This window comes from Salmo salar, chromosome ssa09 (assembly GCF_905237065.1).
Source record: "Salmo salar chromosome ssa09, Ssal_v3.1, whole genome shotgun sequence".
Taxonomy (NCBI): Eukaryota; Metazoa; Chordata; class Actinopteri; order Salmoniformes; family Salmonidae; genus Salmo; species Salmo salar.
Window position 1 is genome coordinate 18,384,953 of NC_059450.1, and position 16,308 is coordinate 18,401,260.

General features: G+C 43.6%; 1 long non-coding RNA gene across 1 annotated transcript; it reads left to right on the forward strand.

Annotated features, from left to right (window-relative positions):
* Nucleotide 1: 1 nt before the first annotated feature.
* On the forward strand, nucleotides 2-14,631 carry LOC123723838 (uncharacterized). The gene is made up of 3 exons (XR_006770953.1): nucleotides 2-727; nucleotides 14,100-14,184; nucleotides 14,572-14,631. It is a non-coding gene; the product is annotated as an uncharacterized lncRNA (long non-coding RNA).
* Nucleotides 14,632-16,308: the final 1,677 nt, after the last annotated feature.

A 16,308-nucleotide genomic window follows, 5' to 3' on the forward strand; every position in this document is an offset into this window, starting at 1 on the left:
TTACACCCTTCAGCCCTTTTTTTTCACAAGTGCAATGCTGCCACCTGCTGCCTGAAATCTCTTTGTTTGTTTTTATGAGATTTTCCACACATCTGCCTCCTCAAGTGGAGGCGCGCAGGAGTGTACATTTTGTTGCGTCCTCTGTGGTAGGGGTTTAGTTTGATTTTAAGACGCATGTGATTGGCCAACAGTTCCTGCCCTCAACTCAGACTGTTCTCTGGTAGGTTGACCGCATTGACAGCAACACAAATGACTCCACCCACTAGTATCTTCGTCTTTAGTTACTTATGCCAATATTCTTAGAAGTTTTTATGGCCATATCGAAAAATTGTACGAGCGTTATTGATGTGGGCTACGCTAGCATCGTAGCTCATTTACAACATTACCACCATCAGTAATCAGAATCAAAACCAAGTCAGAGTGAAGAGACAAGCTGAGAGAGAGACAGAGGTCATGATCAGATGAGCTCCTGCATTTTTCAGCATGTTCTTAAAAAAAAAAAGATTTAGAGTTAGATAAACTTGGATTTTTTTGTCAGGAACATATACAGGATACTACCCTCTACAACATAACCTTCACTCCAAATCAAAACCTACAACCTGATTTTGGACGTAACTACATAATCACCTGGAAGGTTTACAACTACCAAAGAGTATTATTCCAACGCTATACAGCAAATGCTCTGGAAACAACAGAAACCTGAAAACACCATCCAACCTGGAACTGAGTGAGTCATGTTTAGTCTGAAGCTAGATTTTATTTCCAAAAGCCAAGAAGAAAAATACATTACTTTATAAGGACTGCATGCTAAATTAAGGCTGCCAAGCTTGATACAATTTCAATTAGTCCTGACGTGTCAAGTGAGAATGTCAAAGCCCTTTAGCCCAACAATGGCAGGAGAGTGGAACAGTCTACTCCAACCAAATGGAGAGGCCTTAGAAGCTGCCTCCTGCTGTTCAGAGGTAATTCAAATACAGTACGCTGTGTATGTAAAGAATGATAAGGCAAGAAAAGATCACAAAATGAAGCTCCTTATGGAAAATCAAGAGACACCTTTTTCTGACTATTATAAAAATGGGAACATCAGCAACCTCATCTTCCACATAAACCATCCCCTGGCGCAGTGCTATATTAACCAGACCATCTCCTGGCACAGTGCTATATTAACCAGACCATCCCCTGGCATGGCGCAGTGCTATATTAACCAGACCATCTCCTGGCACAGTGCTATATTAACCAGACCATCCCCTGGCATGGCACAGTGCTATATTAACCAGACCATCCCCTGGCATGGCACAGTGCTATATTAACCAGACCATCCCCTGGCATGGCACAGTGCTATATTAACCAGACCATCCCCTGGCATGGCACAGTGCTATATTAACCAGACCATCAAATTAAATCAAATGTATTTATATAGCCCTTCTTACATCAGCTGATATCACAAAGTGCTGTACAGAAACCCAGCATAAAACCCCAAACAGCAAGCAATGCAGGTGTAGAAGCACGGTGGCTAGGAAAAACTCCCTAGAAAGGCCAAAACCTAGGAAGAAACCTAGAGAGGAACCAGGCTATGAGGGGTGGCCAGTCCTCTTCTGGCTGTGCCGGGTGGAGATTATAACAGCACATGGCCTAGATGTTCAAATGTTCATAAATGACCAGCATTGTCAAATAATAATAATCATAGTAGTTGTCGAGGGAGCAACAAGTCAGTAACACAAGAGTAAGTGTCAGTTGGCTTATTCATAGCCGATCTTTGAGAGTATCTCTACCGCTCCTGCTGTCTCTAGAGAGTTGAAAACAGCAGGTCTGGGACAGGTAGCACGTCCGGTGAATAGGTCAGGGTTCCAGCAGGTCTGGGACAACAGGTCTGGGACAGGTAGCACGTCCGGTGAATAGGTCAGGGTTCCAGCAGGTCTGGGACAACAGGTCTGGGACAGGTAGCACGTCCGGTGAACAGGTCAGGGTTCCATAGCTGCAGGCAGAACAGTTGGAACTGGAGCAGCAGCATGGCCAGGTGAACTGGGGACAGCAAGGAGTCATCAAGCCAGGTAGTCTTGGGGCATGGTCCTAGGGCTCAGGTCCTCCGAGAGAGAGAGAGAAAGAAAGAAAGAGAGAATTAGAGAGAGCATATTTAAATTCACACAGGACACCGGAAAAGACAAGAGAAATACTCCAGATGTGACAGACTGACCCTAGCCCCCCGACACATAAACTACTGCAGCATAAATACTGGAGGCTGAGACAGGAGGGGTCAGGAGACACTGTGGCCCCATCCGATGAAACCCCCGGACAGGGCCAAACGGGTAGGATATAACCCCACCTACTTTGCCAAAGCACAGCCTCCACACCACTGGAGGGATATCTCCAACCACCAACATACCATCCCGGGACAAGGCCAAGTATAGCCCACAAAGATCTCCGCCACGGCACAGCCCAAGGGGGGGCGCCAACCCAGACAGGAAGACCACGTCAGTGACTCAACCCACTCAAGTGACGCACCCCTCCCAGGGACGGCATGGAAGAACACCAGTAAGCCAGTGACTCAGCTCCCGTAATAGGGGTAAAGGCAGAGAATCCCAGTGGAAAGAGGGGAAACCGGCCAGGCAGAGACAGCAAGGGCGGTTCGTTGCTCCAGCCTTTCCGTTCACCTTCACACCCCTGGGCCAGACTACACTTAATCATTGGACCTACTGAAGAGATATGTCTTCAGTAAAGACTTAAAGGTTGAGACTGAGTCTGCGTCTCTCACATGGGTAGGCAGACTATTCCATAAAAATGGAGCTCTATAGGAGAAAGCCCTGCCTCCAGCTGTTTGCTTAGAAATTCTAGGAACAATTAGGAGGCCCGCGTCTTGTGACCGTAGCGTACGTGTAGGTATGTACGGCAGGACCAAATCGGAAAGATAGGTAGGAGCAAGCCCATGTAATGCTTTGTAGGTTAGCAGTAAAACCTTGAAATCAGCCCTTGCCTTAACAGGAAGCCAGTGTAGGGAGGCTAGCACTGGAGTAATATGATCACATTTTTTGGTTCTAGTCAGGATTCTAGCAGCCGTATTTAGCACTAACTGAAGTTTATTTAGTGCTTTATCCGGGTAGCCGGAAAGTAGAGCATTGCAGTAGTCCAACCTAGAAGTAACAAAGGCATGGATAAATTTTTCTGCGTCATTTTTGGACAGAAAGTTTCTGATTTTTGCAATGTTACGTAGATGGAAAAAAACTGTCCTTGAAACAGTCTTGATATGTTCTTCAAAAGAGAGATCAGGGTCCAGAGTAACGCCAAGGTCCTTCACAGTTTTATTTGAGACGACTGTACAACCATCCAGATTAATTGTCAGATTCAACAGAAGATCTCTGTTTCTTGTGACCTAGAACAAGCATCTCTGTTTTGTCCGAGTTTAAGAGTAGAAAGAAAGAAACCAGACCATCCCCTGGCATGGCACAGTGCTATATTAACCAGACCATCCCCTGGCATGGCACAGTGCTATATTAACCAGACCATCCCCTGGCATGGCACAGTGCTATATTAACCAGACCATCCCCTGGCATGGCACAGTGCTATATTAACCAGACCATCCCCTGGCATGGCACAGTGCTATATTAACCAGACCATCCCCTGGCATGGCACAGTGCTATATTAACCAGACCATCCCCTGGCATGGCACACTGCTATATTAACCAGACCATCCCCTGGTATGGCACAGTGCTATATTAACCAGACCATCCCCTGGCATGGCACAGTGCTATATTAACCAGTCCATCCCCTGGCATGGCACAGTGCTATATTAACCAGACCATCCCCTGGCATGGCACAGTGCTATATTAACCAGACCATCCCCTGGCATGGCACAGTGCTATATTAACCAGACCATCCCCTGGCATGGCACAGTGCTATATTAACCAGACCATCCCCTGGCATGGCACAGTGCTATATTAACCAGACCATCCCCTGGCATGGCACAGTGCTATATTAACCAGACCATGCCCTGGCATGGCACAGTGCTATATTAACCAGACCATGCCCTGGCATGGCACAGTGCTATATTAACCAGACCATGCCCTGGCATGGCACAGTGCTATATTAACCAGACCATGCCCTGGCATGGCACAGTGCTATATTAACCAGACCATGCCCCTGGCATGGCACAGTGCTATATTAACCAGACCATCCCCTGGCATGGCACAGTGCTATATTAACCAGACCATCCCCTGGCATGGCACAGTGCTATATTAACCAGACCATCCCCTGGCATGGCACAGTGCTATATTAACCAGACCATCCCCTGGCATGGCACAGTGCTATATTAACCAGACCATCCCCTGGCATGGCACAGTGCTATATTAACCAGACCATCCCCTGGCATGGCACAGTGCTATATTAACCAGACCATCCCCTGGCATGGCACACTGCTATATTAGCACACTACCCCTTTGTTAAGAGAGGGGTTTGTTAACGAGGGGTGGAAACTCAGGACACTAGACAACGAGGACTTCTGAGTCAGCTAATATAAATCTCTATAAGTCTGCAACAGTAATGGTACAGGGCAACCCCAAACAGTTTTAGCTGGACTTTCACCTAATCAAAGAATTATCCCAGCAGGAGAAGCTCTCCCTTGAGAAAGATACTACCACCCCGAGCGGGTCAGACCAGACCTCTTCATTATATAACCCCACAGATGAGCAACCCCAAGCGGAAAGTCAACCTCCCAGCACAGAGTACTACTCCCTCAATGAAATGAAGGATCAAATTCACCCAGCTGGAGGTCGAGGCAGGTGGTGCTGGAACAGCAGGTGATTACACTCCAGTCAGCACAGACCCAGACAACAGTCCAGCACAACAACACCCCCTTAACCAGACCCAGACAACAGTCCAGCACAACAACACCCCATTAACCAGACCCGGAGAGCTGGAGATGGAGAGAGACATATCTGCACTCTGGACTGTGGTGAGACAACTTCAACAATATAAAAAGCAAGAGCAGGAGAAGAACAGAGCACTAGAGGAGAGGATCAGACTGCTGGAGGAGAGGTTGAGGGGGATGGCGTGTGACAGAGAACAACCCACTAGAGAGGTGGCCCCCCCCGCAGAGAAGCCAGCAGAACAGCCCTCCTCAACTCCTGACAAAAGTCTCAACAGCAGAACAGTCCAAACCAGACCCTGACCATAGCGTTGACATCACAGCAGAACAGACAAATGAAGAACCACAAGCCACCCTGATAGCCCTCCTGACAACCCCCCCACACCCACTGAGGACATACACAAGACACAGAATGTACTCCTTATGGACTCAAATGGGAAATATATACAAGAAGAAAAAAAAAACTTTCCCAAACACAGTGTGTCTAAACTCTGGTGTCCAAACACCCAGCGCGCCCTAGACCTTCTGTCTGAGGACCAACTAGGTTCACCTAGCCACATAATAATACATACAGGCACAAATGACCTGAGAACACAGCAGGAAAGGGTGGCCACAGCACTGAAGGGAGTGATTTAAATAGCTTCTTCTACTTTCCCCAATGCACAAGTGGTTATCTCCACCCTGCTACCATGAAAATACTTCCACCCTGCTACCATACAGTGGGTAAACACAAGTATTTCCCATGACTGTGCCTCAAAACCAAATGTTTTCCTGGCCCACCACTCCACCCTGGTCTTGAACAGCCTTTATGACCAGGTCCACCTATACAAGGCAGCAGTGCCCACCTTCGCCCGGACTCTAAAGGACATCGCTCTCAAACGTAGCCCCAACACTTCACACAGGAGCAACAGATCAATAGACACCCCGCCCAGACCAGCGAGACACTCTCCCAGACCTGCGCCCCCCCCCCCGGACCTACACATAGAGGACCCACGCCAAGAGGACCTACATCCAGACCACAACACCACCGGCCACACACACACACACACACACACACACACACACACACCCCCCCAAGTCAACCATGCTCACACCCCATTTAGGCCCCCTCAGATCAGACCGATGCCCCTCCTGCCCACCCCATGCACCCCACCCCCGCAAAGAGGGCCTCAACATGGAAGTCACACATACGCCCAGGCCGTGAGCGGGCAAACAGACCCAACCCCCACTCTTACACTAGCCCAAGCCAATGGCATGTACCAGATGCTCAGCAGACTCTGCTCACACTTACTGGCCTGAGGCCAAACCACACGACCAACAACATTGGACACTTTATGGAACACAAAGCCTTCACTATCCCATCCTGGAATATCCAAGGCCTGAGGTCATCTGCCTTTGACCTAAAGAGCAGGAACCTGGACTTCATCAAAGAAATCAGAAATACAGGCATTTTCATCCTACAAGAAACCTGGTATAGAGGAGACGGACCCACTGGTTGCCCTCTAGGTTACAGAGCGCTGGTAGTCCCATCCACCAAACTACCAGGTGTGAAACAGGGAAGGGACTCAGGGGGTATGCTAATTTGGTATAGAGCAGACCTAACTCACTCCATTAAATTAATCAAAACAGGAACATTTTACATTTGGCTAGAAATTCAAAAGGAAATTATCTTAACAGAGAGAAATGTCCTCCTGTGTGCTACCTATATTCCCCCACTAGAATCCACATACTTTAATGAAGACAGCTTCTCTATCCTGGAGGGGGAAATCAATCATTTCCAGGCCCAGGGACATGTACTGATCTGTGGCGACCTAAATGCCAGAACTGGACAAGAACCTGACACCCTGAGCACACAGGGGGACAAACACCTACCTGGATGAGACAGCATTCCCTCCCCCATATGCCCCCCTAGGCACAACTACGACAACATAACCAACAAAAACGGGTCACAACTCCTGCGGCTCTGTCGCACGCTGGGTATGTACATAGTCAATGATAGGCTTCGAGGGGACTCCTAAGGTAGGAAAACCTATAGCTCATCTCTTGGCAGTAGTACTGTAGACTACTTTATCACTGACATCAACCCAGAGTCACTCAGAGCGTTCAGTCAGCCCACTGACACCCCTATCAGATCACAGCAAAATCACAGTCTACTTGAACAGAGCACTACACTATCATGAGGAATCAAAGCCAAAGGAACTGAATAATATTAAGAAATGCTATAGATGTAAGGAAAACCTACCAAAAAACTATTAGGCAACAACAAATGCAATCCCTTTTAGACAACTTCCTGGATAAAACGTTCCACTGTAATAGTGAAGGTATAAACTTGGCAGTACAAAATCTTAACAGTATATTTGACCTCTCAGCTTCCCTATAAAATCTAAAAATCTCAAATAGAAAACCGAAGAAAATGAACAACAATGACAAATGGTTTGATGAAGAATGCAAAAATCTAAGAAAGAAATTGAGAAACCAGTCCAACCAAAAACATAGATACCCGGAAAACCTGAGTCTACATCTTCATTATGGTGAATCACTAAAACAATACAGAAATACACTATGGAAAAAGAAGGAACAGCACGTTAGAAATCAGCTCAATGTAATTGAAGAATCCATCGACTCTAACCACTTCTGGGAAAATTGGAAAACACTAAACAAACAACAAGAAGACTTGTCTATCCAAAATGGAGATGTATGGGTAAACCACTTCTCCAATCTTTTTGGCTCTATAACAAAGAACAAACAGCAAAAACATATACATGATCAAATACAAATCTTAGAATCAACTATTAAAGACTACCAGAACCCACTGGATTCTCCAATTACCTTGAATGAGCTACAGGACAAAATAAAAACCCTCCAACCCAAAAAGGCATGTGGTGTTGATGGTATCCTCAATGAAATGATATATATACAGACAACAAATTCCAATTGGCTATCCTAAAACTCTTTAACCTGTTGGGGCTACAGGTTAGCAATGAACCCCGAGCCGGGATTGCTAACAAGGCTGGAAATTCAAAACATCAAAAATCTAATAATTTCAATTTCTCAAACAATCAACTATTTTACACAATTTAAATGATAAACATCTCCTTAATCTAACCACATTGTTCGATTTTCAAAGAGGCTTTACGGCAAAAGCATAAAGTTAGATTATGTTAGGACAGTACATAGCCACAAAAGTACAAACATCCATTTTCAATTCAAGGTCAGGCGTCACCAAAAGCAGAAACCAGCTTGAATTATGCACTAACTTTTGTCAATCACCATCAGATGACACTCCTAGGACATTATGTTATACAATACATGCATTTTTTGTTCCATCAAGTTCATATTTATATCCAAAAACAGCATTTTACAGTAGCGTGAAATTCAGATTTTTTTCTTCTCTGAAATGCTTCCGGTGAACATAACAAAATTACTATTCGAAAACATTGGTAAATTATAATATTGTCATTCAAAGAATAATATATTATCATCTCGTAATTGCTACCGAATGGCCAGATCTCAAAATAACTTTACTGGGAAATCACATTTTGCAATAAACGGGGTGCTATGCTAAGAACAACAGGCTATGTTATACAGTTAGCATCATCTAAAATCGATAATAACATTGTAAATACCCCCTTACCTTTGATTATCTCCATCAGAAGGCAGGATCCCAGGTCCGGAAGGCATTCCAGGTCCGGAACAAATGTGGTTTCTTTTGACAAAGTTCATAATTTATGTCCAAATAACACCAAGTACTTAGCGTTCATTATGCTCCCACAAAACGTGGTTGGGGGCTGGTAAAATCACGCCGAAAAGCTAAAAAAAACCTAGTAAATAATCTATTTATGTTCGTTCAAACATGTCAAATGTTGTTTAGCATTAATCTTTTGGTCCATTTTTAACGTTAAACATCAGTAATATTTTCACACAACCTATCCTATGTCTAGATAAAAAATGATGACAAACTCACGTTTCTCAGATTTATGCGCAGGCGCAAAAAAATGAAGTGATGACATGTCAACTTCCTTGGATTCTAATTTGCTCTCTGTTTATCATAGACGCTTCAAACAACTTTATAAAGATCGTTGACATCTAGTGGAAGCCGTAGGTGTTGCGAAATGAATCCTTTCTCACTATGGTATCTATAAAACAATGACACTAAATAGTACAGTCACAAAATTCACATTTTTTTTTTATCTATTTTTCACAGGTTTTTGCCTGCAATATGAGTTTTGTTATACTTACAGACACCATTCAAACTGTTTTAGAAAATTCAGAGTGTTTTCTATCCGAATGTGTTAATAATATGCATATCCTAGCTTCTGAGTTGGTGTAGGAGGCAGTTAAAAATGGGCACATATTTTTTTCAAAATGTCTCAATACTGCCCCCGAGCCATCATCCTTAGCTCTGGCATCTTCCCCAATATTTGGAAGCAAGGACTGATCACCCCAATCCACAAAAGTGGAGACAAAGTTGACCCCAATAACTACCGTGGGATATGCGTCAACAGCAACCTTGGGAAAATCCTCTGCATTATCATTAACAGCAGACTTGTACATTTCCTCAGTGAAAACAATGTACTGAGCAAATGTCAAATTGGTTTTTTACCAAATGATCATACAACAGACCACGTATTCACCCTGCACACCCTAATTGACAAACAAACAAACAAACCAAAACAAAGGCAAAGTCTTCTCATGCTTTGTTGATTTCAAAAAAGCCTTAGACTCAATTTGGCATGAGGGTCTGCTATACAAATTGATTAGAAAGTGGTGTTGGGGGAAAAACATATAGCATTATAAAATCCATTTACACAAACAACAAGTGTGCGGTTAAAATAGGCAAAAAACACACACATTTCTTCCCACAGGGCCATGGGGTGAGACAGGGATGCAGCTTAAGCCCCAACCTCTTCAACATGTATATCAACGAATAGGGCGCGGGCACTAGAAAAGTCTGCAGCACCCAGCCTCACCCTACTAGAATTTAAAGTCAAATGTCTACTGTTTGCTGACGATCTGGTGCTTCTGTCACCAACCAAGGAGGGCCTACAGCAGCACCTAGATATTCTGCACAGATTCTGCCAGACCTGGGCCCTGACAGTAAATTTCAGTAAGACCAAAATAAGGGTGTTCCAAAAAAGGTCCAGTCGCCAGGATCACAAATACAAATTCCATCTAGACACCGTTGCCGTAGAGCACACAAACTATAGATACCTTGGCCTAAACATCAGCGCCACAGGTAACTTCTACAAAGCTGTGAACGATCTGAGAGACAAAGCAAGAAGGGCATTCTATGCCATCAAAAGGAACATAAAATTCAACATACCAATTAGGATCTGGCTAAAAATACTTGAATCAGTTATAGAACCCATTGCCCTGGGGTCTGCTCACCAACCAAGAATTCACTAAATGGGACAAACACCAAATTGAGACTCTGCATGCAGAATTCCGCAAAAATATCCCAAATAATGCATGCAGAGCAGAATTAGCCCGATACCCGCTAATTATCAAAATCCAGAAAAGAGCTGTTAAGTTCTACAACCACCTAAAAGGAAGCGATTCCCAAACCTTCCATAACAAAGCCATCACCTACAGAGAGATGAACCTGGAGAAGAGTCCCCTAAGCAAGCTGGTCCTGGGGCTCTGTTCACAAACACACCCCACAGAGCCCCAGGACAGCAACACAATTAGACCCAACCAAATCATGAGAAAACAAAAAGATAATTACTTGACACATTGGAAAGAATTAACAAAAAAACTGAGCAAACTAGAATGCTATTTGGCCCTAAACAGAGAGTACACAGTGGTGGAATACCTGACCACTGTGACTGACCCAAACTTAAGGAAAGCTTTGACTATGTATAGACTCAGTGAGCATAGCCTTGCTATTGAGAAAGGCCGCCGTAGGCAGACCTGGCTCTCAAGAGAAGAGAGGCTATGTGCACACTGCCCACAAAATGAGGTGGAAACTGAGCTGCACTTCCTATCCTCCTGCCCAATGTATGGCCATGTTAGAGACACATATTTCCCCCAGATTACACAGATCCACAAAGAATTTGAAAAAAAACCCTGATTTTGATAAACTCCCATATCTACTGGGTGAAATACCACAGTGTGCCATCACAGCAGCAAGATTTGTGACCTGTTGCCACAAGAAAAGGTCAATCAGTGAAGAACAAACACCATTGTAAATGTGTTTTGTTTATTTATTTTTCCTTTTGTATTTTAACCATTTGTACATCGTTACAACACTATATATACATAATATGACATTTTTAATGTCATTATTCTTTTGGAACTTCTGTGAGTGTAATGTTTACTCTTCATTTTTATTGTTTATTTCACTTTTGTATATTATCTACCTCACTTGCTTTGGCAATGTTAACATATGTTTCCCATGCCAATAAAGCCCCTTGAATTGAATTGTTGTCTCGGGACGAACTTTCTTTCAGCCAACAATGCCAGCCCAAATCATCAGTGGGTAAGAAGTTTCAGCGTAAGTGATTTACTGTCAGTTTCTGTAATATTTCTGACCATGTCTGTTTTGTAACTTTGCTCGACTAGCACACAGCTCTTGTGCAGAGGGTTTAGAAAGCACTGTGATGTTGATTTTGTGTAAACCTTTGACATAGCTACCTCGTAGCAGTTTGGTTTTCTCGCATATCTCTACGTTCTGTTCTGCAGACATTGTACATGGTGAACAACAGCCACATGCATCAAGCATGACTTGGCAACCTCATTCTATTCATAATGTTCTGTAGAATCTCTACCCAAAACTTTGCAAACAACAAACAAGGTTGGGACAGATTCTAAAGAACGTGTTCCTGAGAATTCCATACATCCTTTATTCTGGTATCAACAGTATGCACTTGTTAGTGTGTAGCTAATAACGAACTGCATGAACCACTTAGCTTACATTTTTATTTTGAACCTGAGGATGTCAAATGTCACTCATGGTTTTCCTCTTAGTCTCATGTCAAAGTGGATGGGAACAATGTCACAAAGGCTTTTGCAGCTTTAATGGAATATTGTGAAAACATCCTGGGTGAAGCTGCTACTACAGAACAATAATGTTTCATTCTATTGTTAATGTTGGCGTATTCCCAACCTTGATACAGTATTTTTTTTATTGAACCTTTTATTTAACTAGGCAAGTCAGTTAAGTACAAATTGTTATTTACAATGACGGCCAAACCCGGACGACGCTGGGCCAATTGTGTGCCGCCCTGTGGGACTCCCAATCACGGGCGGATGTGATACAGCCTGGATTTGAACCAGGGACTGTAGTGAGTTCTCTTGCACTGAGATGCAGTGCCTTAGACTGCCGCGTCACTCGGGTGCCAAGTATTATGTAATAGAATGTTCCGTTGATCCATTCCTTTTTCATGTGAGTACTGAACTCCAGTGGATAGATAGATTGGACAACAGTAATATGCTCTATTAATTTGATAGGCTAAATTGCATGTACTCCAAGACTCCCCTAGATTTGATTTCAATTGATTTGTCATATCCCAAAAACTATTTTCAATTAACTGCAAAGTTTCTCATATTTGCCCTATTTGTTTCCCAGCAGTGTCTCAGCAGTTTTACTTGATAGCCACATGACTGACTGTGCAGTTGTGTCAATACTATTTTAGGTGACAACCTGACTTTTGATACATGAAGGAACTTTAATTTAGCAACTCATGCTTCTCACAAGACGTGACTGACCGTGCCCTCCAAACCGTGTCCCTCTTCACTACCCATTAGTCAATCAATTCAGGCCGACTGATCAAAAGCCACATTCTTCACTTACATCCTTTTCTTCAATGAGTTCGGTGTGTGTGTGTGTGTGTGTGTGTGTGTGTGTGTGTGTGTGTGTGTGTGTGTGTGTGTGTGTGTGTGTGTGTGTGTGTGTGTGTGTGTGTGTGTGTGTAGGGTCATTGAAGAGGAGTAGCGTTCAGTAAGTAATTAAACTAATATGTTGCAGAGTAGCTGCAAAGGAACTACTACACTGTGGCCTTGATCAGAGTACACCACTGTTGATGTCCTGAGTCCCACAAAGGAATTTTGTCTGTGTTGACCAATGATGGATTAGATAACTCCCCTTCTCTACTGATACAATATAGACTAGAGTTGCCACAATTTTTTTTTTTTTATGTGCAACATAAATATTAATACATAATCCTTTTGAATTGTTGTGGTCTAAGAGTGGGGGTTGTTCATTCATCATATCTATTGATTGTTGTTTTTGGTTTAGTCTTCGGTTTTAATCAACTTTGAAACCAACTTAACTCGTCTGAAAACAAATCAATCTGGCCTTTTCTGTATTTGTTTTGCACTGTTCCTGTCAGTTAAATTACTTGCTAAGACGGTTATTTCATCTTGTTAAAGAGTAGAGTGCTTTGAGTATTTAAACACAGAAAAACACTACAGTTTCTGTGTTACCCTACTCACTGAACTTCCCATCTGTTGTTGACTATGATCTTTTATGAATAAGTGTTTGTCCCATGGTTTTTTTCAACATGGTGTCAAGGGTAGGGGTTGTGTGTGTGGGGGGGGTTCTTCTACTTCCCTTGCTGTGCGGGGCACCGCTGTTAAATGTAATATAGGAAAACAATATAGGAAAAATACTGCTTATCTGACCCTTTTTGCTTAGGTACTACCACTCCATTGAGCCCTGTGCCAATCAGTCCCTGTATCTATGTGGTCTGCCGCCAAGCCAGGATGAGATGCTGACGACCCTAAAATCCATCCCTCCCTCTCTCTCTCTCTCTCTCTCTCTCTCAAATAACTGTTTAGTTGATAGAAAAGGGACTAAGATAAGGCAACGTTTCTGAGATGCCCCTCTCTAAGAGGCCTTCATTTGGCTGGGCCGGTGAATTTACATGGACATCACTTAGTGTAACAATCTAATTCCTTAGCAAGACTTTCTCTGTCACATATCATATATTGCCGTCCTCTCCCATGCCAAAATAACCAGCTATTACACCCAAGGTTGCCTGTGGTCTGAGTCTCTTAGCGCTATAAGGGCTCCTTCCTAGCATTGCACTCCAGGGGGTGCTCTTTGCCATACTCCTGGAGTTGTCCCTCAGCTGGTAATCATGCTGCACCTCACCTCCTCCAAAGATCTGAGGTGTGCTGTGGACAGTTGTAGGATGGAGGTCCATGGCTTCAGTCCCTGTAAGACCATCCAGATTCTATCCCTGAGTAATGGTCCCCCTGCTTGCTCTCTGTGAGACTGTAGCTTGTCTTGTGTCCACAGCCAGGTGAGGGAGAGGCTGAAGAAGGATGTGGAGCAGATGAAGTCTCAGGACCCTAACTTTCGACCAGGTCCGGTTGTGTTACAGGTAAGTGCAAGAGTTTGATTTTAGGGCTGTAGTTCAAATCTTGATTCTGTCCATGTAGCCTATTTTCCCATGGCCTGTTTCCTTAGATGGTCTATGGGTAGTATTTGTATCATTTGAGTGTACTTGAGATGGTAATGAATTTGTATTGTATGCTAAATGGGATACAGAATAAAGCCTGGGGGTCATATCTTTCCTCAAGCAGATTCAGAACCACTTGCTCAGAGTGGAGAGGAGAATGTATTCCTTTCTTATACTTATATAGTTGAATTATGAAACGTAATGTATATATTAACTGACATTGGTCATTCAATCATTGACTGGTTTTTAAAGCATTATTGGAACACATGAAGACTACATATTTGCTCCAATGTGCTGTGTACCTTTCAGGTGGGGGACAGAGATGATTCAAGCCTCTACATCAGCATGAAGCCGAAGGCAGCAGCTGAGGTAAATAACAGTAGAAAGTTTGACGTGATCATTTATGTTTGATACATGTTCCACGTTGTTCCCTGTTCACTTCATAAACTCTGTTTTTCTTGTGCCTATTGTAGATTGGAATAAATGTCACACACCTAAGGCACCCGAGGACTGAGGTGAGGAGGGATCCTGAGGGGGTTGACTTCACAGCTTGCACAGCGTTTCTTCCTAGTGGTCCCCGCAGGCCACTTTCTGTCACTCTCTTTGTCTCAGTCATTCCCTTTCTTTAGATTTCTTTCCCTTCCTCTCTCTTTTCCACACCCAACATCTCTGTAGGTTCTGCTCAGCGTTACGGAGGTGAATGGGAACTCTGCTATCCATGTCCTCATCGTTCAGCTGCCTCTAGACTCCATCCACAAAATAGATACTGAGAAGGTGACTAACGCTGTGGCCCCAGAGAAGGATGCGGATGGGTAAGCACTAAGATGTTTCAACATGTTTGTGATGTTCTGTGTGACCAGTTTACTGTCAATCAAACTGTGATAAACTCTCAAAAACGGTTTTCATTTTATTTTGTGACACTCTGGCAAATCATGGAGATTTCACATCCACACAAAGAAACCACTTTTCCATTCTCTAAGCGTTCTAGTTGAATTTGTGAAGTATAAGCCATGATTATCTTGTGTTTATTGGACAATTGGCCTAATTTGTGACTTGGTGTGTTTAGGAAGCTCCATTCATCCCCCACTCCTCTAAATTACTCTGTTGCAGGGTTCCCCAATTTTTTTTTAGATATTAAAGAATGTAAAAAAGTCAACAAATCAGCTCCAATTGATTTTAATTTTGGTTATCTGTTCCAAGGTATTTCTATGCATACAGTGCATTCGGAAAGTATTCAGACCCCTTGACTTTTCCGCATTTGGTTACGTTACAGCCTTATTCTAGAATGGTTTAAATAGTTTTTTTCCCATCATCAATCTACACACAGTACCCCTTAATGACAAATCAAAAACAGGTTTTTAGCAATGTTTGCAAATATATTTTAAAAAGAATAAAACTGAAATATCACATTTACATAAGTATTCAGATCCTTTACTCAGTACTTTGTTGAAGCACCTTTGGCAGTAATTACAGCCTCGAGTCTTCTTGGGTATGATGACGCTACAAGCTTGGCACACCTGTATTTGGGGAGTTTCTCCCTTTCTTCTCTGTAGATCGTCTCAAGCTCTGTCAGGTTAGATGAGGAGCGTCGCTGCACAGCTATTTTCAGGTCTCTCCAGAGATGTTTGATCGGGTTCAAGTCCGGGCTCTGGCTGGGCTGCTCAAGGACATTCAGAGACTTGTCCTGAAGCAACTCCTGCGTTGTCTTGGCTGTGTGCTAAGGGTCATTGTGCTGTGGGGTGAAGGTTCACCTTCCAAGTCTGAGAATCTGCTCCAGAGCGCTCAGGACTTCATCAAGGATCTCTCTGTACTTTGCTCCATTCATCTTTCCCTCGATCCTGACTAGTCTCCCAGTCCCTTCCGTTGAAAAACATCCCCACAGCATGATGCTGCCACCACCATGCTTCACCATAGGGATGGTGCAAGGTTTCCTCCAGATGTGACACTTGGCATTCAGGCCAAAGAGTTCCATCTTGGTTTCATCAGACCAGAGAATCTTGTTTCTCATGTTCTGAGTCCTTTAGGTGCCTTTTGGTAAACAAGCGG